Raw genomic sequence first — 27,288 nt, forward strand, 5'->3', positions numbered from 1 at the left:
TTCACTCAAGAAGAAAACTTTAACCATTTCCTCTTCGTTAAATCAGAAGACAGGCTTAAACTAAACTAGCGCAGGACATCTTTAAACCATCAACAGAATTTAGAATCAGTGAAACATTTGACAGGAAAGAGAGCAGATTGGCATAGTAAATTGATCTGTGTTTCAAGGACAGAATTGTACTCATGCTGCACTCAACCAGTGCAGACAGGTCACTGAAGCATGTCTTTGTAAACATTGGGATGTGGGATGTGGGCCAGTTTCCCTCCCTTTCTCCTCCTTTTCCTTCATCTCTTTTCCTTCACAATTCTCCTTCCTCCTCTGTCCTTCTTCCTTCTAGCCACATCCCCATGTCTTGTGCATTTCTCACAAGCTGCAGTTAACCTAATACTGAGAAAGACATCACAGTAATCATTTCTGTAACCTTCACAGTGCCATCACCCAATACCCACTATTGAGATGGTTGGAAAGCACAGCATGAAGCTTGATAAGTAATGTAGCTCTTGAAAGAACAAGATAAACTCATGCAGTTTCTGTCTCAAAGAAGCATAATTATACATCGAAGGATGACAGTCACCCTGTAGGTAAAACTCAGACTAAACAATATAAGTAAAGCAGACTTGGACAGCTGTGCACATTTTCCCATCATACTTTTTTTTTTAGTACAGTCTTCAAGACGTGTTGGAGACAAATATGGAATTTCCAGTTTCTTCCAATTGCTAATTTGATATAGACATTCTCAATGACCCTTATATGTCAAATAACATTTTCCAAAAAGATAAGTGAAAACAACAACAACAACAACAACAACAACAGTGAAGTAAAAGATAAAACCAAAAAAGATAAAACCAAAAAACAGTGAAATAAAAATGAGAATGATTTCTTAGTAGTGAACTTATTGGAACATTTTCTAAAACAGGCATAATGGTAGAGAAGAAACACTAGTTAACATAATGTGTTTTTCTCAAACTGATTACAATAAGCATGTACGTACATATCTAGGAATCTTGTCCAATAAGTGGCCGAATAACCTAATTACATGTCCTTATTCGTTATTTGCTCAGGTTGGGGTGTCATCGACATTGGGAAGATCAAAATAAAACCAGTAGTTTCCAAAGATAATAATGATAAGAGGAATATATGAAAATAATATATTATGCTATTATGCATTATATATATGTTCTATATAATATATATTGTTGTGGCTGAGCCTGGGTGGCTCAGTCGGTTAAGCGACCGACTTCAGCTCAGGTCATGATCTCCTTGCTCATGAGTTCAAGCCCTGCATCAGGCTCTGTGCTGAGAGCTCAGAGCCTGAAGCCCACTTGAGATTCTATGTTTCTCTCTTTCCCTGATCCTCTCCTGCTTGCAATCTGGTCTCTCTCTCTCATCTCAAAAGTAAAGATTAAAATAATATATATTGTTGTATATGTTGTATATATTATATATTTCTCCTATATATCTCAGAACAACTACATCCACGTTACTATTTTAAAAAGACATTGCGAAAAACCATACATCATTGATCAAAATACCTACACAGACTTTACTTGGGAATTGATAAACTACACAACTAGAGCAATATTAGGTTGTAAAAAGTATAGAAGCAGAAGGCTCAACCATTATAATACTAATGATAATGGCTGCCATTGTCGAATGCTTACAATGTGTTTGCCTTCATTCTAAATGTGGTTCATGGCTTAACTAATTTAATCATCACAATAACACAAAGGAGGAGAGGGAAGGGGAGGGGGTGGGGGAGGAGGACGAGGACAAAGAGGAGGAGGAGGAGGGAGGAGGGAGGATTAATTTATATCCCCACTAATTTAACAGTGTGATCTGATCAAGTCACCTAAACTCTAAACATCTGTCCTCTGACAGAGGATTAAAATAATAGATTTTCAAAGAACATTTACACTTATAGGAAAATACTCACCATATATTACATCTGAAAAAAAAGCAGAGTATAAAAACTAAGTATATTTTTGATATATAAAATATGTGTGCACATACATATTTATTTGTATGGTATTTTCCCCTTGCCCACCATTTGGATCCTTGCTAATCCTTCCAAAATCTGTCTTAGGTCACTGACCCTGTAATGCCTCTGCCACAGCATTCCACAATCTGGACTACCAGTAGTGACAAATCCATCAAGTTTTACTGAAAAATATTATTTATTGTGTTTACTGATATCCAAATCATAAGTTAAAGTAACTGAAATCACTGGATGTAATTGGCAAGAAAAATATGGATTTAATGTCTAGATACAATATTGCACTATATTTCTTCTTTTTGCATTTTTTCTTTGTATCATTATTACTTCACAGATCTAGTGTCTGTGGACTGTTCCTTTAAATTTCTTTTCATATAAAGAAAATTGGGATCAATGAGTGTATTAGTCCATTTTTAATTGAATGTTAAATTTTGTATTTGATTTGTGCCAAATGAGAGTCAATGACTGAAGAAAATGTCACTTTTTGCTAAGACTGGCTTTTTAGCAATGACTTATCACTTTTGGGTCATATGTAAGCCAGAATGCCATTGAATCATCTCATTTTCCTCTGTTGAAAGATAATAATGCTTACTCTGCCTTTCTCACAGAGCCCCTATGATGATCACACTGATCATATAAGTTAGATTATACTGAAATGTTGTCTACTTATTTTAGTCTGGGTGCTCTTCTCCATGGACACAAAGACAGGACTAAATATACAAAGGTTTTACTAAAGGAAATTCCTGTGAGAGAAAATGAGGAGGGGGTTGGGGAAAACTGGGACATTCATCAGACTGCAAGGTAAGAGTGAGACTGAGGGAGTAAGGCAGATGGAAGTTTTCTAGACTGCTATGTAGGTTCAGAAAGGTTTGGAGGTCTCTGGGGAATCTTGTGTCAAAATCCCTCTTCAGAAGACTACCATGTCTCCACGAAAGCGATCTGCTTTGGTATCTCCACAATGCTCCATCAATGGCTGGGGAAAAGCTCATGGGAAGTGGCCTTACTGTAAATACAGGGATGGATCTCAGAACTCAGCAGCTGTAGTCCATGGCCAGTTAGGCTGTCTATATATGCAAGTCTGAAAAGTACATTCCTATGACCACTATAGTACTCAAGCATTTATATTTACAATTATGGTCAAAGTTAGCATGTTACCTTTGAATGATTGGTATTGATGGGTTTAGGACAGCTTCTCACATTTTAGCATAACAGTTTTAGAAGTGTGTTTGGTGTGTTTCCTTTGCTTTTTGCTTAACCCATAGAAAACAAATATATTTTTCTGAAGAGTTATTGCTGAGTACTAAATTATTACACAGACTTGCAATGATACGTGATGAGGAAGAAGAAAGGAAAACTAAATTTAACATCTTATTTTCTTAAACCTCATATCTGCTACCTTTGAAGTCCCATAAATATTCTGCTTGATGTGAAATTACAAATGGAGAAAAATGAATATCATTTATTCACCTCACTATATTAGTTATTCTATAGCTTCAGGGAAAACATCCAGTTATTATCTTCAAGAAAATTTTCCACATCTTTTTCATTCTCTCCCTTGATTATTAAAACACAAACACAAGCAGTAATATGATTTGAATTATATCTGTACTTTTCAGGAGATTCTAAATTCTTATGGTAAAGCAAATCTTTGAAAAAAAAGAGCAAAAACGAAGCATACTAATACAGAATTTGTTTTCTTTGTCCTTTGTTGCTGAGACTTTTATGCATGATGCTGTCATTTGTAAACATTTTAAAACTAAAAACAGAGAAAGAGATATAATTTCACAGCATTTAAGTAGAAGCATCAGAATTCTCTCACAGTAGAAAAAAATTATCCAGTCCATTAGAAAATACCTCCATTTTTCTTTTAAAGAGTTCAGTTGTCTTTAAACTAGAGTTTAAAAGAGTACATATTAGAATTTATCTTACTCAGTAATCAATAATAATGCCTACTAAAATTATAGTTTGAAAGAGATTAGGATAAAACTTTTGGTCTCTCTGAATCTGTAATAATGAATAATTTTCCATGAAACAAATAGTTTTATGAGTTTCCTTGGTAACAGAGGCAGTAATAGATGAAAATTATCGCTGTTAAGCAGTCTAAAACACATTACCCTTAAGATCATGATACCAAGACCCTGCCTGGAAACTAAATAAATTGGCAGGGCATCACTGTGTGGCCCTGTAGTTTCACATATGGTCCTTGGGTCACTGAGGCTACCTGAAGGAGATTAAATGACCAATAGACTCATCTACTTGACAAGAGCATTCCAAGCCATGTATATGTTTTACATTTCTGACTTCATCCAAAATTTCTGGATCTGAGTAACAGTTTGCTAAGAGTACTGAATGAATTATAACTCAGAGCACCTCATTCCTCTGATCAAAAATATTCATTGGTTTCCTTAGCAATTAGAAGCAGCCAAACTCATTAGAATGCCCAAAGGCCATATATGACATGTTCTTCAATTATTTCTGCAGCTTAATATCCTAACACTTTCTCTCTTGTTTTCTTTATTTGGACTGAATTAAGCTTCTTATAATGAATTAAAAGAGTTGCACACATTCTTTTTCAGAGACTATATATTTTATTGTCTGTAATTGCTCTGGTCTTCCTTCAACAGGCTGCGGTTTGATCATTCAGGTCTGCTCAAATACCATTCAAATGTCGTATCTTCTGAGATGTTGTCCCTGACCAAGTTATCTCAAATGCTTTCTCAGCTCCTGCCCAATATATATTTTTCCTTTGTCCTAATATTCTGCTTTGTTTTCTTTATAGCACTTACCACTAAATGAAATTTATTTATTCTTCCACTATAAGAACATGAGCACCTTGAGGGTTTTTATCAAGAAAGGATGCTGTATTTTGTCAAATGCTTTCTCTGTATCTATTGAGAAGATCATGTGGTTCTTGTCCTTTCTTTTATTGAAGTGATGACTCACATTGATTGTTTTGTGGATACTGAACCAGCCCCGCATCCTAGGTATAAATCCCACTTGGTTTTGTTGAACAGTTTTTTTAATGGTTTGTTGGATCCGGTTGGCTAATATCTTGTTGAGGATTTTTGCATCCATGTTCATCAGGGAAATTGGTCAACAGTTCTCCTTTTTAGTGGGGTCTTAGTCTGGTTTTGGAATCAAGGTAATGTGGGCTTCATAGAAAGAGTTTGGAAGTTTTCCTTCCACTTCTATTTTTTGGAACAGCTTCAAGAGAATAGGTGTTAGTTTTTCTTTAAATGTTTGGTAGAATTCCCCTGGAAAGTCTTCTGGCCCTGGACTCTCGTTTTTTGAGAGATTTTTGATTACTAATTCGATATTTTTACTGGTTATGGGTTTGTTCAATTTTTCTATTTCTTCCTGTTTCAGTTTTTGTAGTTTATATGTTTCCAGGAATTTGTCCATTTCTTCCAGATTGCCCATTTTATTGGCATATAATTGGTCATAATATTCTCTTATTATTGTTTGTATTTCTGCTGTGTTGGTTGTGATCTCTCCTCTTTCATTCTTGATTTTATTTATTTGGGTCCTTTCCTTTTTCTTTTTCATCAAACTGGCTAGGGGTTTATCAATTTTGTTAATTCTTTCAAAGAACTAGCGTCTGGTTTCATTGATCTCTTCTACTGTTCTTTTTTTTTTTTTGGTTTTGATAGCATTGATTTCTACTCTAATCTTTATTAAGGAAACAATCAGCAAAACTAAAAGGCAATTGGCAGAATGGGAGAAGATATTTGCAAATGACATATCAGATAAAGGGTAGGTATCGAAAATCCATAAAGAACTTATCAAACTCAACACTCAAAAAGCAAATAATCTAGTGAAGAAATGGGCAAAAGACATGAATAGACACTTCTCCAAAGAAGACATCCACATGGCCAACCAACACACGAAAAAATGCTCCACATCACTCATCATCATCAGGGAAATATAAGTCAAAACCACAATGAGATATCACCTCACACCTGGCAGGATGGCTAACATTAACAACTCAGGCAACAACAGATGTTCGTGAGGATGTGGAGAAAGATGACCTCTTTTGCACTGCTGGTGGGAATGCAAATGGTGCACCCACTCTGGAAAACAATGTGGAGGTTCCTCAGAAAATTAAAAATAGAACTAACCTATGACTCAGCAATTGCACTACTAGGTATTTATTCAAGGGATACAGGTATGCTATTTCGAAGGGGCACATGCACCTCCATGTATATAGCAGCACTGTCAACAATAGCCAAAGTATAGAAAGAGCCCAAATGTCCATCGATGGATGAATGGATAAAGAAGATGTGGTGTTTATATATATATATATATATATATACACACACATATATATATATACATATATATGTGTATATATATATACACACACACATATACATACACACAATGGGGTATTGGGAATCAAAAAGAATGAAATATTGACATTTGCAACTATGTGGATGGAACTAGAGGGTATTATGCTAAGCGAAATTAGAGAAAGATAAATATCATATGACTTCACTCATATGAGGAATTTAAGATACAAAACAGATGAACATAGGAGAAGGGAAGCAAAAATAATATGAAAACAGGGAGGGGGACAAAATATATGAGACTCTTAACTATGGAGAACAAACAGAGGGTTGCTGGAGGGGTTGTGGGAGGTGGATGGGCTAAATGGGTTAGGGCCATTAAGGAATCTACTCCTGAAATCATTGTTGCACTATATCATAACTAACTTGGATGTAAATTAAAAAAAAAAGAACATGAGTACCTTGAGAGATATTCATCTTATCATTAGAGCCTAAAATAGTGCCTATAAACAGTGCTACAAAAAAATAATCTTGCTGGTATTTGGGAACAAATTATTTGAATATGCAGGGTATTACACCCTTATAATTCAGTGTGAATTAAATTCAACTTAATAAGCTGATAAACTAAAAAAAAAAAACAAAAAAAACCATGATGTTATATTAATCCCCATCATGTATTACTTACTTCAGATGATAACAGAGGAACTTCTGGTTTTCAACCTAGACAGAAACTCCCTTTCAGTTTTTCTTTCTTAACATGGATTTATTTATGACACAATTTCTTAGATACTAGAAATAAAAATAAACAATGTACTGATCCATGTGATTGCATTTCAGACAAGCTAATTATCTTGCATATCTGTAATCCTTACTTGCATATTGATTGCTTCTTGAGAATAAGATTGGCCTTCGACATATTACCAACCATATTTTCCATTCAGAAAAAAAATTCTATTCCATACAAATTAGTATAGTTACCACACTTATTTTATGAAAAAAAAAATGCAAAGTACAAATTAAATTTCAAATAGGACCTTTCTTCCATGTAATGAAATTCAGAGCTCTTTTCTCATATTGTGTAGCCATCAGAATCTAAAAAGGACATTGCCACAATAACCCATAATGCATGTGGTGCTTAGTTCATTTGTCCACACCAAATAATCCACAAGAAGAAATACATTTTCTCTCTTTCTTCACCTAGGTAACAGTCACATGATCAGATATGTTCCTTACTGCAGCATTTATTACCATGCTTGATTTCCTGCATATGCTTTTTTTTTTTTTTTAAATTTTTTTTTTCAACGTTTTTTATTTATTTTTGGGACAGAGAGAGACAGAGCATGAATGGGGGAGGGGCAGAGAGAGAGGGAGACACAGAATCGGAAACAGGCTCCAGGCTCCGAGCCATCAGCCCAGAGCCTGACGCGGGGCTCGAACTCACGGACCGCGAGATCGTGACCTGGCTGAAGTCGGACGCTTAACCGACTGCGCCACCCAGGCGCCCCTGCATATGCTTTTTTTTTAATCCACTAGATTGCAAGCACACATAAACAGTGACCATGTCTACTTGTCCACATTATTTTAACCCTTGTTCCTAACAGAGATCCTAGCACAGCAGAGGTACTGAATAAATATTAGTTGGAAGACTGAATGAACTAGAAAAATGACAACAAATACTAAACATATTTTGATTGTAACAATAATATGTTGACCTATACCTTCCTTAAGATATACTCTGAGAATTACATTAAATGTCCAAAATGTCCCTGAAAATGATAGTTGGTATCATTTGCTATAGTGGTAAGACTAAGATGAAATTGGCAAGAATATTAAAAGAGGGATTTCATTGATAGGAAAATCCTTTGATTCCTGGATGATACCTAAATAATTATTTAGATTATTTAGATACCAAAATAATAACTGAGGCCATGTGGTAACATCTATTTGTAATATCCTGTGAGAATTCCAAAGTTGAATGTATTTAGTTTCTCTAAATAGATGGACAACCTTTTTACCATTGCCACTAGATACTGTAAGATAAAGCTTGACAGCCAAGAGGTATTGCTTACAAAATTATTGCCAATTGGAGTTGTATATAATTACAGAAGGAGCTGGACCAGGTTTTGACTTTGTTTGATGTGATCTTAATTTTTCTTACGAATCATTTCCACTTAATCAATGGGGAGAAAAACACTGAAACATAACATGGTTACAACACTCGACTATATATACACTAAAATATGATCTTCAATTGGAACATATGTTAACTCTAAAACAATATCTAATTCCCTTTAATTTTTCACCAGATATCTCATGTGTCTTAATTTTATTTAATATCAGGGTAATTTCTGGTCTGTATGATATGGAAAAGTCTTGCTTCTATGCACAGACTCTGCTATAAATCAATGGAAACAATAGATAAAATATAAAAAGAGATTTCTGTTTCCAATTAGGATGTAGAAACCCATAAAAGAATGTCATTCTTAAAATGAAAAAATTAGAAGAACCAAACAATCTACAAAATCATAATTTTTCTTGAGTTCATCATAGAAAAAATTCAAAATTCTTAATTCCAAGGGATAAAAATCCCTTCCATGGAGAGGAGTACCTCCTTTTTAAAGCATGGTTGGGGGGAGAAAGAGGTGACTATCATAAATGTAAGATAAAATTGGCTGATATTTTTATAGAATCTTTAAAGGTCAAGTGTAGGCTAGCATATCAATTTTGCATAGCTGGGAGCTCCAGAAAGAAAAGAAGTTCACAATTAACCTTAAGATATTTTTAATAAGCCCCCACCAAGAAAGACTGGGGATAGGACATAGATCTGAGGAGAGAGGCTGTTTGGTGGCAAAGATGTGTAGGATGTGATTGAATGCTACTGGAAGACTGGCCTGAAACTACCTGCTTCCCTAGACACTTCCTTCAAAGGAAATAAAGGCTTCAAGCTGATGGTGAAGGGACAGTAAATTGTTTCACCTACAGGGCTCATACAAAATCCACTGCCTGTTGTGGAATGGAAGGGTAAAATTGCTTGCCTTTTGGAGATGGGTAGAAAACTCTTCCCAAAACACAAACTAAGTGGTGATTCATTGCTCATGAAATAGAGTAAAAGGAAGAAGAAGAAAAAAGAGAAAACATCTCTTTCCCTAGGCCCAAGATTAAGTATCAACAACAAGAAGAGATGTGCTCCTGCTAATGATGGGGAAGAAAAAAATTCCTCCCATGGAAGACCAGTCATAGGTAGAAGACAGAATTTAGCTGCAATGGACAGGTGGGGAAGGAAGGCTGAGTAATCTCTACACCTTAGGCCCAGGTACACACTGCCTGCCTAAGACCTAGTATGATCCAGGAGAATAAAGAACACTTCCTGGTCCCATTGAGTGGAGTAAGCAACAATAAGACTCCCTTCATGGCACATATGTGCAGTAGCTGCTGAAAGTTCAGAGTAGATGGGAACCTTAAGAAAAAGTCTCCCCACACACCCCATTACAATCATAAGGAAATAAGCAGCCCAGCAGCAACTGGTCTCATTAACGCCCAATAGAAAAATTGCACCCAGGTATCATACTATTTACCCCATTTTCTACTATTCTTCCCCACACATCATCTGTTACTAGGTCAAAGTTGTAGATACACAAAAAAGCAAAAACAAACATATTTTTAAGGTAAAGAATAATCAGCAAAACTAGATTCTAGATATATCAGAGAGGGAGTACAAAATGATTGTGATTAATATGACAAAAATCCAGTGGAAAAGGTGAACAGCATACATGAAAAGATTGAAGGTTTCAGCAAGGAGGTAGAAACTATACAAAAAGTCAAAAGAAAATTCTAGATATAGAAATATAATATTTGAGATGAAGAATTCCTGTGATGAACTCAAGAGAAGACTGATTACAAGTGATGAAAACAACAATGAACTTGAAGGTATGTTGAGAGAAATTATGCAAGCTAAAACATAATATATATAATATGTATTATTAATATATACATTAATTAATCAAAATTAGAATATCCAAGACAATGAGATGTAACACAAATTTGATCAGATAATCACCAAGAATTTTCCAAATTAATAAAAAATGAACAGTAGACACAAGAAACCCAGAGAATACTAAGCAGGAGAAAAAAAATGCTGATACATAGTAGCCAAAATGCTGATTAAATTATGCATATATACATACATACATATATATGCTGGAAAGCATCCAGAAAAAAAGAAATATATAAAGAGGAACAACACCAACAATGAAATGTAACAGATTCCCCTCAGAAACAATGCAAGCTATAAGACATGAGATGGCATTTTTAAACTATTGGGAAAAGTATTTAATTCAAAGTTCTATATCCTTTGAAAATGTTTCTAAAGTTGTATTGATTTCTCTGTGTTCTCTTTTCTATGCCATTGATTTCTGCTCTGATGTTTCCATTTCTTTTTTTTTTTTTGTCTATCTACTTTGAGTTTTATTTGCTCCTGTACTAGTTTCCTTCTTTCCTTCCTTCCTTCCATCCTTCCTTGTATCCTTCCTTCCTCCCTTCCATCCTTTTGCCATTTTTTCCTCCATGAAGATATTGAAGAGCTGATTTCTGATATTTCTTCCGTCCCAACACAGACATTTAATACAATAAATTATTCTCTACTGCTTTGGTAGTAATTTTAATATATTTTGTTTTTATTTTCTTGTAATTAGAAACATATCCTGATTCTCATTTGATGTCTCCTTTGACTCATACGTTATTTAGAATTGTGCTATTTCATTTCCATGTATTTGGCTATGTTCCAGATCTCTTTCTCTTTCTGTATGCTATTGACTTTTTTTTTTAAATTTTTTTTAATGTTTGTTTATTTTTGACAGAGAGAGAGACAGAGCATGAACAGGGGAGGGGCAGAGAGAGAGGGAGACACAGAATCGAAAGCAGGCTCCAGGCTCTGAGCTGCCAGCACAGAACCCGATGCGGGGCTCGAACTCACAGACCGTGAAATCATGACCTGAGCCGAAGTCAGACGCTCAACCGACTGAGCCACCCAGGTGCCCCTATTGACTTCTATTTTAATATCAGGTGTCAGAGAATATACTTGGCATGACTTGAATCCTTTTTAATTTATTAATAATTTATTATTACAAATATATTTAATTACCAAGTACTTAGAGATTTTCCTGTTATCTTCTCTTACTAATTTCTAATTTGATTCCATTGTGGTCAGACACCACTGTTAGTGTGATTTGGATTCTTTTGAATTTGGTGGGGAGGTTGTTTTATGACTAGAATATGATCTATCTTGGTATGTGAAAATAATGTATATTCTGCTGTTGTTGGGTGAACTTTTCTATAAATGTAGATTAGATCCTGTTTGTTGATAGTGTTATTAAATCCTTCTATATCCTTGCTTATTTTCTGTCTAGTTGTTTTATCAATTGTTGAGAAAGTGCTTAAGTCTCTATAATTGTACATTTATCTTCCTTCTATCATTTCTATCAGCCTTTATCATATTTGGAAGCTGTTCTTTGGTGTATAAACATTTAGGCCTACTCTGTATTCTTGCTGATTGATACTTATCTTTTTGAAATAGCCCTTTTTGTCTCTAATAATTGCTTTGCTCTAAAGTCTATTTCAACTGATATTCATGTAGCTATCCTTGCTTTCATTTGGTTCATATTTGCATGATATATAATTTTCCATTCTTTCATGTTCAACTTATCTATATCAGTATATTTGAATTGAGTATAGTTGGATCATGTTTTAATTTTATCGACTCTGCCATTCTCTGCTTTAATTAATGTATTTAAAACATTTACATTTAATATAATATTGATATATCAGGGCTTTGCCATTTCATCTTTTATTTTCTATTTGTTATCTTTGTTTTCTGTTTTCTGATTCCCTTTTCCTGACTTCTCTGGGTTATTTGAATATGTAGGGGCATTTTATAAGATGTAAAGAAGCAAAAAATCTTATTATATTCACTTGTGTGGTATGAATTTTGGTTCTCATCATTATTTTGTACAGATACATATTTCCATCTGGCATTGTTTTCTTTCTACCTGAGGGATATTCCTTAAATTTCTTTGTATTATGGGTCTGATGGTGATAAATTTTTTCATTGTTGGTGTTGAAAATTTTTCATTTACCTTTTTATTGAAGAAATTTTTGCCTGGTAAATAATTCTGTTTTGACAGGCTTTTCCTTATCCAGAACTTTAAAGATGTTGCTCAACTCTCTTCTCCCTTGGTATTATTCTTGTTTTGGGCTCCTCTGTTCATAATATGTCCTTTTCCAACTGCCTAGATGGTTTTCTCTTCACCTCTGGTTTTAAAAAATTTGATTATGATACGCTTTGGTGGAGTTTTCTTCATGTTTGTTTTGAGAATATTGACATGAACATCTGTATGTGAATTTATGATTTCGTCAAATTTGGAAAAAAAATTAGTAATTATTTCTTTGAATACCTTTTTTCTGTCCCCTTCCCCTTTCTACTTAGGAGACTCCAATTACAAGTAGATTATGCATGGGGCACCTGGGTGGCTCAGTCCATTAAGCGTCCAACTTCAGCTCAGGTCATGATCTCATGGTTTGTGGGTTCTAGCCCCAGGTTGGGCTCTGTGCTGACAGCTCAGAACTTGGACCCTGTTTCAGATTCTGTGTCTCCCTCTCTCACTACCCATCCCCTGCTCATGCTCTGTCTCTCTTTCTCTCAAAAATAAATAAACATTAAAAACTTTAAAAAATCATTCACTTAATGTTTTCCTGTTGGTAACTGATATTCTGCTCATTATTACTTTTTCTCTTACTCATTTTTCTTTCTTTGGTATTTTATTAATATGTCTTCAGGTTCACTAATTCTTCTGTACTTTCTAATCTGCTATTAATCCCACCTAGTATATTTTTGGATAATATTTTAGTTTCATCTCTAGAAATTTAATTTTTTATATCTTTCATGTCTCTACTTATCTTTGAACATAAGGGATACAGTTACCTTAACTATTTTAATTTCTTTGTCTGCTCAATCTAACAACTCTGTACCCTATGGGTCTGTTTCAATTGATTGTGTCTCCACATATCTAGTAACATTTTTTAAATTGAATACCATATATTATAAATTTTACTTTTTAGAATAGTGGACATTTTATATTCCTATAAATATTTTGAGCTGAAGTTCAGTTTCTTGAAAATAGTTTGATTCTTTTATTCCAGCTTTAATATTTCTTAAAAGGGAGTGGTTGAGTTCTCAGATTGGGACTAATTATTTCCCTCTACTCAAACATTACCCTTCTGTTTTCTCTAATCAATTTTCCTTGAATTATGAAGCTTTCCAGTGCTCCTCGGAGGAAAGCACTATTGTTGTCCTTGTAAGAGCATATCAGGGATGTACTTTAAATCTTTGTGTTTTTTTCCCCCATCCTCAGGTAGTTTCCTCACACAGATATGTTTTCAGTACTGTGTTGAATACTTGAGAAAGGACCTTTTCTACATCTCTGCAGTTCTTTATCTATATAGCTCCTTCTATATTGTGCTCTGTTTACTCACAGTGGAGTAAAGCTCAGATACTCTTGGTGGTCACTCTTATTTTTTTTTCATGTTACTCAGGGATTACTGTCCTTCATTGACTGATTCTTAAAAACAATTGGTTTACATATTTTTTTTCTGTTTTTTTGGCTAATTCAGGTCAATAGAGGAATCCCATCTCTATTACTATGTTTTTATGGGAGCAGAAATTAACATTTAAGGTTTTAATGCTTGTTACATTTTTGCTATATTTTCTTGTTATTTTGTTAATTAAACATTATTTTACAATGTTGTTAAAATAATAAATCAGCTTTAGTTAGGAGATAGACCTCAGATGCTCAAGTCTATGCTATAACAGTTGGTAGGGATAATAAAACACAATCATCAAAACATCATGTTGTCATTGTTTAATAACTGATGGGACCATGACAGCATCTCAGACACCAGAAAACATGAATATTCATTGTGATTACTTTGGATCACATTGTGACATCAGAATGAAGCTTCAAGGGTATGCTCTTTCCAGTCTTTTGACTTTAGGGCAGACAGCAGTGTCAAAACATTACCATATTGTGATAGAATGCTCACCTGCTTCTTACTCCCTTTGAAATTATTATCAAGTTTTGGAATAGGCTGTAGTCATCACACTTAAGCTTTGAATATTGAACTTGTGAACAGAATATTAGCAAACGAGCTAAAGAAATCAATAAGCAGTCAGCAAGTTCAGAAGCTGTTATATTGGACAACTTTAAGGTCAACTACTGTTTCATTAACAGAAAATTTCACTAGAGTATTAAAAAATGTTCAAAGAGCTCTATTTTTAAGTGGATTAGTAGTTTATCTTCATGAGGGGATATAGGAAAATACAGAGTTTCTGTCTCTATGTCTCTCTTACTCACTTTGTATTTCTGAATGGCCTGGTTCAGTTTGAACAGGATTTTTTGGGGAAAACTGACATACAAATAATTTAGCTACATCATTTATAAGAATAATAAATTTTTATCAGATATCAAACCACGTCTTTTTAAAATTATAGGATTTTTATTCTTCGTGACTAAAAAATCTCTCTCTCTCTCTGTGTTAGGTACAATAATGGTCCACCAAATTGATCTACATACTAATCCTTATAACCAGTGAATATATTTTCCATCTGGCAAAAGAGACTTGACTGATATCATTAATGTAAAGTATTCTGGATTATCTGTTGAAGCTCAATGGAATCACAAGGATCCATATAAAGGAATGGATGGAAACAGGAGAGCCAGAGGCAGAAAAGAGATATTACAATGCCAGAAGTTAGAATAATGCAAATGCTAGGAGAGGCCACAAGACAAAGACTAGAGGCACCCTCTAGACACTGAAAAAGGCAATGTTCCCCTACAGCCTCCAGAGAGAAGGCAACTTAAGTTTAGCTCAGTGAGGCTGGTTTTAGATCTTTGACTTCTAGAACCACTAGAGAATAAATGTGTGTTGTTTTAAGCCCTTACATTGCAGTGATTTGTTACAGCAACAACAGGAACCTAATACACTCTCTAGTGAGGCATCGCTTTTTACTCTGTCTTATAGTTATTTGTGTAAAATAATTTTAGTCCAACAGGCGATAACCTTTTTGAGGTCAAATATTTATAAACGCCATGTTGCTTAACATAGTACCTTTCACCATGTGTGCTCTAAATATAAAATGTAATCTCACAACCAAACAGACCCAGATGAAGGAAGGTCCTCAATATGTAATAATCCTAACTGTAAAGAAATAAAAGATTTGATGATGAATGATGGATGTAAGAAGTGAGAATATATTTAGTACTAGGTAATAACTTTCCAACATTTTCTGAGACCATCTTTCTAATATTTTGGGTTTGGATTGGACCTATCATCTCAAGCCAAAACAAACAAATAATAAAAATGAAAATGTTACAATACCTGGGCCAGAATATCACTATTTAGATAGTTTTAATGGAAAGGTGTAAATATTAAGGGCTTTCTTCCATATCTTTGTGGTTGTAGATGTCAGAAAAGAAAATAGATCTGTAGTAGTTAGGAGATTTAGGCCTCCTGGTTTTAGAGAAGTTGAAGAGAATTTTCTAAGAATCTAGCTTATGTTTAAGAGTCTTTCATTTCTAAGGTGAAACTATAGTGTGTGAGGTAAATGGATCTTCTTTTCCTTTTGATGAAGGGATAGAGAAGCTGCCATGGGTATGAAAACTTTGGTGGGGGGGGTGGGGGAGGTCAGGAAGAGAGGGCTTTATTTCACTAAATACAGCTTTCAAACATATCTTGGGAAGTTATCTAAAAGGAGAGAAGTTGAGCTGCGTATTGAAGCGCCCAGGATTGCATAGAAATTGAATTGCAAGTCACAATTACCCAGCCTGCTGCTGCATAATTGCGGTTTATCTTTTCGTTGTGGAGCTACACTGTGTGGACACCTCTCGTAATGTTCAGGGAACCTAGTGAGGGGATGGTGAGAAATCTTCATATCCAACTTTAGTAGAGGCAGAAATGAATAAGTCACACTGGGAATAAAATGGAGTAGTGGGATCCCTGTGATTATACCTTGTATAATATACAATTTAAATGGGGGGAAAAATCATTGTTAAGAGATTTCTCCATTGGGCCTCTCAGGTTTCTGCATGTCTTGTAAGCTAAGACAATGAAAGCTTTTGACCAGACCAACTTCTCAAGGATTTTTGTAGAGTAAATGGCCTTGGAAGATAGGGAAAGTGTCTCCCTCCAGAAAAAGGCAGGTTTATTTGATGTTTAGAATAATATCTCTCTACAGGGCAAGATCTGGGCAGGTTCTTGGGCAGCTTCTTTATAAAACGTTGGGGTTTCCTAGTGTGTAGTATCTACCTGTGTGCTCCTTGTTATCCTTGTGAGATCTGAGGGGACAACTGGCATGAACATGAAGCTCATGCTGTTTGCTAGGTAGTGAGTAAATAAATCTGTCTGACCAAAAAAAATCATGTCTTCTACCAGCATTCATAAAATTATGGCAAACTTATTTGTTACTTGAAGTAGGGAAAAATCTCAGAAACTACACATTCTACTTAGTTTCTAACATTCAAGGAGGTTGTTTTTTCATTGTTAAATTAAGGATTTTCATACTCATTGATTTCATTTAGATCTAAAATTTCATGCTTCTCTACTATGACACAAATTGAATGAACATGCAGACTGATTCAGTAGTTCTCAAAACGTGTTCTCTAGATCATTTTTTATGAGACTTTCTGGATGTATCTGTGAAGTACATATATCTTTGGGTCACACAGCAAACTTATTGTAACAGAATGTTTCAGATTAGGGTGCAGGAATCTATCATTTAAAAAAAATCTCCTCAGGCAATGACAGGGTTCTCCAATGTTTGTTAAAGGCTGAACTGTGGAATGTAAATGGATAATAAGTAATATATGGCCATGTATTTCTCTTCCTGGTTGTTACCTTATTTTGATGTTTTAAATTAAACGTTGTGGTTTATTGGGATCATTTCTTAGAAAAATAGATTTGTTTAGGGAAAAAATGGATTAGTGAGAAGGAATTATCAGCTCTCCAGCTCTGTCAAAACAAACACTAGGCTTCACACTTAAAATAATTCTTTCAAGTTTCTAAGCAGTCTATGATAATACTGTCATCACTTTATATTTTTAGGTTTGCAAGTTCAGCTCTTAAAAGGTTGATTGTAGGATTTCGGATTTTTTTTAAACCATTGTTAATTGCATCTGCAGTGGGTACAAGGTTTCTACCAGATCAGTGTTGCTGACTTGTCTGTTTGACTTAGAAGCCAACACAATAGCTATTTAGCAGTAGGGATATTCAAGTAAGGGATATCAGTATTCTCTGTTAATCAATCATTAAATTATCCTTTTAAATTGCTAAAAAAAACCTTAAAACTATAAAATTATTGCAATAGAATAGAAAGAATGTGGCTATGGATTAAATTCTGGTTCTTTCTATTTTTGATTCTGAGATCTTAAGCAAATAACAAAATATTGTGTTTAGAATTATATAAAATGGTTACAATTAAATTATATGATCTAAAATATAGTTTTAGTTACATAGTTCTTAGGAGACATCAGTTTCTTATTTTAATGGTCTATGTGGCAAAGTTCACAAACATTAAACATGATGAATTAAACACTCCTAAATTATTATAAGATCTACATCTTCAATAAGATCTTAAAGAAACATACACCAAAATACATCTATACAATTAGATGCTTTCATCATGGGTATTAATTCATATCACTATCTGGTAAATGGAACATATACCTTCAAACATATACAGACAAACATTCAAAGATTCAGTATATTTTCAGATCTAATTTCTCCCTAAGGGTAATTTAGAAATAAAATTTTTCCAGGGATTTTTAGATGGGCATAAAGCTTCAACCAATTTGGTAACATTCTTCTGTCTCCCATAGCCTTTTTAAGTCATAGCCTTTAAGTTCTGAAATGGAGTTATTTTACTGCCTTGCATTTTCTACTCTGACTTGGACAAACGGTGCCAGATTTCTTTTGATACTATTTGCAACGTCTGTTTCGATAAATCCCAAGCTCATAAAGTCTTAAGGGAGACAATACTCTTAAATAATCTATTTCTAAACCTTTTGAAAAGCTTAAAGGAATAGATTAAATATAATAGTTTCAGTGATGGACTTACAATATTTCCTACCTCTGTTTAATATCTTAATTTAGTAAAATGTTTCTGTGGTTATGTAAATGAATTTGCAATATCTTCATAAAAAATAAGTACTATAAAGAAAAGGAAGAATGTACTTTTACAAATATAAAATCAATCCATGAATTAGAGTTTAACATAATCACAGAAGTTCACTTTTAGATGTAAAAATCTCTCTCAGATATCCAGAAAATGTACATTCTGCGCTCTACAGATATAAGAATATAAGAAATGTATCAATTGGAATTAAGTTTGGCTACATACAAAATATAAACCTTTGGTAAAGGACTTAAACATGATTCCAATTTAATCTTTGGCATTAAAGAGATTCAGAGGTCTGTGTCTCACAATTGATGTGGGCTTCACATATTTTAACCTAACCTCCTTTCATCTCTCTGTCCTGCCTTCTTTGGCCTGAGTCTTCCATCTCTGTTGCTAGAACCTGCCATTATATGAAGCAGTAGAAAGGAGAGAGTTTTTCTTTTCAGGGAAAAAAAAAAATCCTTACTGTCACATTATACTTCTGTTTATGCTTTACTGGAAGAATTTAATCTCATGGCCACACTTAGTTACAAAGCAGAAGGAAAGCAGAATAGTGACTTTTATTTCATATAGCAACGTGACTAATTAAAAATAGGGAATCTGGGGTACCTGGGTGGCTCAGTCAGTTGATCGTCTGACTTTCGATTTTGGCTTGGATCAGGATCCCAGGGTTGTGGGATTGAGCCCCTCATCTAGCTCTGTGCTGAGCGTGAAGGCTGCTTGGGATTCTTTCTCTGCCCACGCCCCTACTGCCCCTCTCCCCCACTTGCACTTTCTCTAAAATAATAATAATAATAATAATAATAATACATAAAGGAAATCTATTACTACACTAGTATCCTTTGTCCATGAAGGATATATTCCAAGACTCCCAGTGGATGCCTGAAAATGTGGACAGTACTGAACCCTACATATACACTGTTTTTTACTGTATATACACACCTATGATAAAGTTTAATTTATAAATTAGGTGCAATAAGAGATTAACACAATAAAACTAGCACAAATTTCTTTTTCTTTCATTACAGTTTCACAGATAGATTTGTTCTTACCATAGAATTTAGCAACCTCAGCATAGGAAATTTTTTCTGTATTAAGTCAAGATCTTTCAGTTTTTCACTTAAAGGAAGCATTTCACTGCTTCTGTTAGATGTATCCAAATGGCCGGCATCACTACTTCTGTACTATGGGGCCTTTGCTTATTTATTTATTTATTTATTTTGCATTGAGCTTGATTATTTTGTCTTTTTAAAAAGTTTTTATTTAAATTCCAGTCACTTAACATACAGTGTAATATTACAATATAGTTTCAAGTGTATAATACAGTGATTCAACACTTTCATACATCCCCCGGTGTTCATCACAAGTGCACTCCTTAATGCCCATCACCTATTCAATCCATTAAATAAAGTAACACAAGCACTGTGATACTGAGATCGCCGATCTGATGATCGAGATGGCTACAATGTGACTAATGGGCAGGTAGCACACACAACATGGATATGCTGCACAAAGGGTTGGTTCTCATCCCAGGCAAGATGGAGCAGGAGAGTGCAAGATTTCATCACACTACTCAGCATGGTGCATAATTTGTTAATGATGTCTCGAATTCTCCATTTACTATTTTCAGACTGCAATTGACCATAGGTAACTGAAACCATGGAAAGCGAAACTACGGATAAGAGGGAACTACTGTACTGAGAGGAGTCATAGCTGACATAGGGCAAATTGAATCCAATCTCCCCTTCAAATGTAACATGAAATCACTGGTGGCGGTGTGCTGGGGGGGGGGGGCAGTAAATGAACAAGGTGATGTATACATGTTTCCTTACTGAGACTTTTTAATATTTGGAGAAATTTCTTCAAAAAGTGTTTTTTATTTTGAGGAGCTTGGGTGGCTCAGTTGGTTGAGCATCAGACTCTTGATTTGGGCTCAGGTCATGAAATCATGGTTTGTGAGCTCCAGCCCCGCATCAGGCTCTGTTGTCAATGCCGACCCTGCTTATCTCTGCCCCTACTCTGCTCTCATTCTCTTTCTCTAAAAATAAATAAATAACCTTAAAAAACAGAATTTTTTTTTAATTTTTAATTACTGGAAATTTTATATGCCTGGTGGAAATAGTACCTTATCTCAGAAACAAATCAAACAACAAAAAAAAGTCTTCTGAATAGCCTTAACTCTCTCATTTCTTGGATATGAAAATGGAGGATGACACCAACAGCTTGATATATTGCTGACATTATCTGAAAAAAATGTTCGTTTTTTACTTTAGTAAAAGTTTACTTTTACTTTAGGTAAAAACCTAAAAAGTGTATTATCTAAGATAATAAATTATAAAACACTACTCTTTTGATCTAAATTTACTCTGAGATAATGTACCCCAACTCATTATAAAGCAGGAAAATGAGGAAATGAGTTGTTCTAATCCCATATAAAGATTCTGGTCTCCTGAGACTGGTAACTTTTATCTCCCCATGTTGAATTTTCAGCTGATGAAGCTTCATAGCCTCTTTTACTCAATCTTTCTCCATTCTCCTTTGCTTGCTATCTTTGTCTCTCTAATGATATATTTCTAATGGTATACATCTAATGAAATATATGTCTCTCTAATATATTTCTGGAATTTGAAAATGAAGAGATATTTCTTTTCTGATATTCAATGCAAGTATTATTGAATACACAAAGTAAATGTCAGACTATAAGCTACGTACCAATAAATTCCTTTATGTATGTATGTATGTATGTATGTACGTATGCATGTATTTATTTATAATTTAAATCCCAGTTAGTTAATATATAGTGTAATATTGATTTCAGAAATAAAATTTAGTGATTCATTATTTACATATAACACCCAGTACTCATCCTAATAAGTGTCCTCCTTAATGCCTCTCACCCATTCAGCCCAACACCCCCCAACACCCCACCAGCAACCCTCAGTTTGTTCTCTGTATTTAAGAGTCTCTTATGGTTTGTGTCCTTCTCTGTTTTTTATATTATTTTTGCTTTCCTTCCCTTATGTTCATCTGTTTTGTGTCTTAAATTCCACACGAGTTAAATCATAGGATATTTGTCTTTCTCTGATTTATTTCACTTAGCATAATACCCTCCATTTCCATCCACATTGTTGCAAATGGCAAGATTTAATTCTTTTTGATTGGTGAGTAATATTCCATTGTGTGTGTGTGTGTGTGTGTGTGTGTGTGTGTGTATACACACCACATCTTTATCCTTTCATCAGTCAATGGACATTTGGGCTCTTTCCATAATTTGGCTATTGTCGATAGTGCTGCTATAAACTAGAGTGTATGTGCCCCTTCAAACCAGCACTCCTGTGTCCTTTGGATAAATACATAGTAGTGCAATTGCTGGTTTATAGAGTAGTTCTATTTTTAATTTTTTGAGGAACCTACGTACTATTTTTCCTTCCATTTCTGTTGTTTGGAACATCTTCAAGAGAATAGGTGTTAACTCTTTAAATGTTTGCTAGAATTCCCCTGGAAAGCCACCCAGCCCTGGACTCTTGTTTGTTTAAATGTTTTTGATTACTAATTCAATTTCTTTACTGGTTACAGGTCTGTTCAAGTTTTCTATTTCTTCCTGTTTCAGCTTTGGTAGCATTGGCAGTCTATGTATTTCAGGACTTTTTTCATTTCTTCCAGATTGCCCAATTTGTTGGCATATAATTGCTCATAATATTATTATTATTTGCATTTCTGTGGTATTGGTTGTGATCTCTCCTCTTTTTTTTAAATGCTTATTTATTTTTGACAAAGAGAGAGATAGAGCATAAGTAGGGGAGGGGCAGAGAGAGAGGGAGACACAGAATCCGAAGTAGGCTCCAGGCTGTGAGCTGTCAGCACAGAGCCTGACATGGGGTTCGAACTCACAGACCGTGAGATCACGACCTGAGCCGAAGTCAGACGCTCAACCGACTGAGCCACCAAGGTGCCCCGATCTCTCCTCTTTCATTCGTGATTTTATTTATTTGAGTCCTTTCCTTTTTCTTTTTGATCAGTCTGGCTAGGGATTTATCAATTTTGTTAATTCTTTCAAAGAACCAGCTTCCGGTTTCACTGATCTGTTCATATATATATATATATATATATATATATAAAATTGATTTCGGATTATAATATATATATATAATTGATTTCTGCTCTAATCTTTATTATTTCCCTTCTTCTGATGGTTTTAGGCTTTACTTGCTGTTCTTTTTCAAGCTCTTTTAGGTGTAAGGTAGGTCGTGTATTTGAGACCTTTCTTCCTTCTTTAGGAAGGCCTAGATTGCTATATATACTGCATCTCAGAAATTTGGGCTGTTGTGTTTTCATTTTCATTGGCTTACATGTACTTTTTAATATCCTCTTTAATTTCTTGGTTAATACATTCCTTTTTCAGTAGATGATCTTATACTCCAAGTATTCACAGTCTTTCGAAATTTTTTTCTTGTGGTTGATTTTGAGTTTCATACAGTTGTCCAAAAATATGCAAGGTATGAGATCTTGATCTTTTTGTACTTGTTGAGGGATGATTTGTGGCCCAGTATGCGATCTATTCTGCGGAACGTTCCACTCAAAAAGAATGTGTATTCTACTGCTTTAGGTTGAAATGTTCTGAATAGATCTGTTAAGTCCATTCAGTCCATTGTGTCATCCAAAGCCATTGTTTCCTTGATGATTTTGTTCTTGCATGATCTATTATTGTAAGTGGGGTTTTTAAGTCTCCTACTATTATGGTATTATTATCAATGAGTTTCTTTATAATTGTGATTAACTGATTTATATATTTGGGCGCTCTCACGTTGGAGGCATAAATATTTACAATTGTTAGATCTTCTTGGTGGATAGAACCCTTTATTATGATATATGCATTATAGCTCTTCTTCATCTCATTACAGTCTTTATTTCAAAATCTAGTTTGTCTGACATATGTATGGTTACTACAGCTTTGTTTTGATGACCATTAGCATGATAGATGGTTCTCCATCCCCTTACTTTCAGTCTGCAGGCTATTAAGGTCTAAAATGAGTCTCTTGTAAGCAGCATATAAATGGGTTTTATTTTCTTATCCATTCTGATACCCTATGATTTTTTATTGGGGTGTTTAGCCCATTGACATTTGAAGTGAGTACTGAAAGATATGAATATATTGCCATTGTGTTCCCTGTAGAGTTGGTGCTTCTGGTGGTGTTCTCTGGTCCTTTCTAGTCTTTACTGCTTTTGGTCTTTTTGTTTTGTTTTGTCTTTGCTTCACTCACGGAGTCCCCCTTAAAATTTCTTGCAGGGCTGGTTTAGTGGTCATGAAGTCTTTTAGTCTTTGTCTCTCTGGGAAACTCTTTATCTCTCCTTCTATTTTGCATGACATCCTTGATGGATAAAGAATTCTTGGCTGCATATCTTTCTGATTTAGCATGTTGAATATATCCTGCCACTCCTTTTTGGCCTGACCAGTTTCTGCAGATAGGTTTGCTGTGATTTTAATCTTTATTTCCTTACAGGTTAAGGACTTTTTGCCCCTTGCTTCTTTCATAATTCTTTCATTGTCTGTGTATTTTGTGAATTTGACTATGATATGCCTTGGTGATGGTTGGTTTTTGTTGAATCTGATGGAAGTTCTCTGTGCTTCTTGGATTTTGATCTCTCTGTCCTTCCCCAGATTAGGAAAGTTTTCTGTTGTAATTTGCTCACATAAACCTTCTGCTCCTTTTTCCTCTCTCTTCATCTGCTGGGACTCCTATGATTCATATGTTATTTCTTTTTAATAAGTCACTGAGTTCTTTTAGTTTTTTTTTATTGTGTTCTTTTGCCTGTTTCCCTCTTTTTTTTCCCTGCCTCATTATTCTCCATAAATTTATCTTTGAGATTGCATCTCAACTATAGCATTTTTAGTTTTGTCCTGACTAGGTCTTACTTCTTTTATCTCCAAAGCAAGGGGTTCTATGCTTTTTTCAACCCCAGGTAGTATTCTCATTATTGTGGTTTTAAATTCTAATTCAGATCTCTTTCTTATATATGTGTTGATTAAGCCCCTGGAATTATTTCTGCCTGTTCTTTATTTTGGGGTGAATTCTTTCATTTTGTCATTTCAGAGGAAGAAAAAAATTAATACAATAATAAACAAAAATTAAAAAATTAAAAACAAAACAAAAATCAAATAAAGGAAGCTAGATCCTAGAGATGTTTTGGTCTCCTTGTTGAAAGAAGCTTGATAGAATAGAGAATGAAAGGGAAAGAAAAGAAAAAAAGGGAAGGAAAAAATTTAAAAATTAAAAAAAAACATATAATAAAATAAAATGATAAAGAAAAGAAAGAAAAAAGAGAAAAATTTAAGCAAAAACAGAAGCAAAGAAATTGGACAAATAAATGATCCAGCAAACTGAAACCCAAATGAAGTTACATCCATTTTTCCCTAGAACTGAAATTATGAAGCCCTGTATCATTGGTACACTAAGCAGGGGGAGTCACTTCTGCTGGTCCTCTAGGAGATGTGCTTGAAGGGTTGAGTTGGGCGGGGCTTGATGTAATGGCTTAGCTTAGTAGGGTGGATCAGTGTGGTGGGCATTCGCATGCACAGGAGAAGTGGAAACACCTTCACACATCTCCCAAGTCTCTGGCACAGGAACTTTTGCTCTCTCCTTGACTCACAATCAAGCACCTCTCATTTGTTTCAGGCCTCTGTCCACTCTCCTCCTCTACCCTGTCCACGTCCAAGCTGTCCACCCGCCAGATGGCACCTCTCTCCAGAGTTTAATCTCAGATGGGGTTGTGTTTTTAAAACCCCACATTTCAGAGACCCATGTGGCTTGGACCCACACCTACTCTCTGGGGGAGGGTCTTGTTGAACAATGCCTGGGTGCTGGCTTGTCCTAGAAAACTTTCGTGCAATTGTGCAGCACCAGAAGTTCACAGGTTATGTCAAATCACAACACACAGATGGTGCCAGGTTTTACTGCACTCTTGCTTCTTCATCCCAATACCGGCAAACATGGCTTCTCTATGTTGTCCTCTGGGACCTTTGGCTGGGGAAGGTTGTATGGACTCTACCAAAGCACCCCAAGCAGGGGAACCACTTCTCCCTCTGTGGCAATGGAGGGAGACCCCGCTGTCTCATCCTCCCTCAGACCCCGCTGCCTGATCTTAGGGATTTTTCCTGCTTCCTCACCAGAGCACTGCCAAGCACTGAGCTCTGGAACTTCAGATTCTGTGCTCCACAGTTTATAGCATGCTGGTGGTATTGAAACCCCCTCCTTTATTCCTGTCAATGGTTTGGGGGAACAGATTTCTTGTTCAGTCCCCTGCCAGCATTTTCACTCTTTGTCTCTCTTTCTTTCCAGCTATTTTTGGAGGACTGCTTTTTTTTTTTTTTTGCATCATTCCAATGTGCCACACTCTCCCCATTTCTCTTTCTCTGTCCTCTTGCCACAAAATCATCTCCCACCCTTCAAGGCTTTTCTCTCTCCCAGTACACCTCTCCACACCATGTACCAGCTTTCTGTGGCTAAAGTTATGCATATTGTTGGATTAATCCTCATCAATTTCCTAGGTGTTAAATGGTTTGGTGTTGATCTAGTTGCATTTCAGGGACAAGATAAGCTCAGGGTCTCCAAGCTTCTCCACCATCTTAACTCCCTAGGTGACAATAAATTCTAAACAAACTTTATAAAGCAATATGGAATAAAGTAGTGGAATTTATAATCCATATTTTCTTTTATGGAGTAGAAATCAGTGAAGAATTTATTTGCTAGTAACAGAGACCTATATTAGCAATTGATTAAAATTTTGGTGTTTATTTTTCTCTCATGCAAAATGAAGACAAAAAGTAGTTAGATCAGGGCTGGTGCAGTGGTCCTACAATGATGACGGTGTCCCCAAATCTTTCTACCTCTCTGCTTCTCCACCTATAGCATATGTCTTTCTGCACAGTGTCCTCATGTTTGCATTAGATGAAACTCAAGCCATCACACTCTCATTGCAAGTAGAAGGAGATGAAAGGGAAAAGGAAATTGATGGTTGAATCAGCCCAAAGTAGGAAACTTTGTTGGAAGCCCCATTAAATAACTTCTAATCACATAACCTGAGCCAAAATATTGGTTATATGCCTACCCTTTTCTGTAAGGAAGCTTAGGTATGTTCTTTTTCAGGTGGGTATATCACCCCTTGTGAAAGCAGTGTCTTGTCTTTAAGTATGAAGAGGAGACTAGACACAGATTTCAGTCAGAGTGTAACATCACAAAACTTCCAAGAAATATGTGGCATCTACAGAAGCCCAGGATTCATGGCACAATTAATAAGTGCTTTGGATGGTTACAATAGGGAGGTCAGTAGGAACTGGAGTTATTTGGGAAGTTAATGGGTTTAAAACGGCTTTGGAGATTGTAAGAATGGGATAGGCAGAGAGAAAGATCATTTTAGTTAGGTGAATAGATTTAGCAATATGACTAATCCTCATTTATCAAGCAAAAATGGGTTAAAAATGAAATTGAAGGGGTGCCTGTGTGGCTTAGTCAGTTAAGAACCGATTCTTGATTTCAGCTCAGGCCGTCATCTCACAGTTTGTAAGTTTGAGCTCCACATGAAGCTACGTGCTGACAGTGCAGAGCCTGCTTGGGTCTCCCTCTCTCTCTGCCCCTCTCCCCTTCACTTTCTCTCCCTCTCTCAAAATAAATAAACTTAAAAGATAAAATAAAACTTATGGTTACTATTACGGGAATGGTTTTATAAATAGGAATTTTGAACAAAAGAAAAAGCATAAAGCGATTTATTTTTAGTCAATATTCTTATTA

Source organism: Panthera uncia, chromosome C2 (genome assembly GCF_023721935.1).
Source record: "Panthera uncia isolate 11264 chromosome C2, Puncia_PCG_1.0, whole genome shotgun sequence".
Classification (NCBI taxonomy): Eukaryota; Metazoa; Chordata; class Mammalia; order Carnivora; family Felidae; genus Panthera; species Panthera uncia.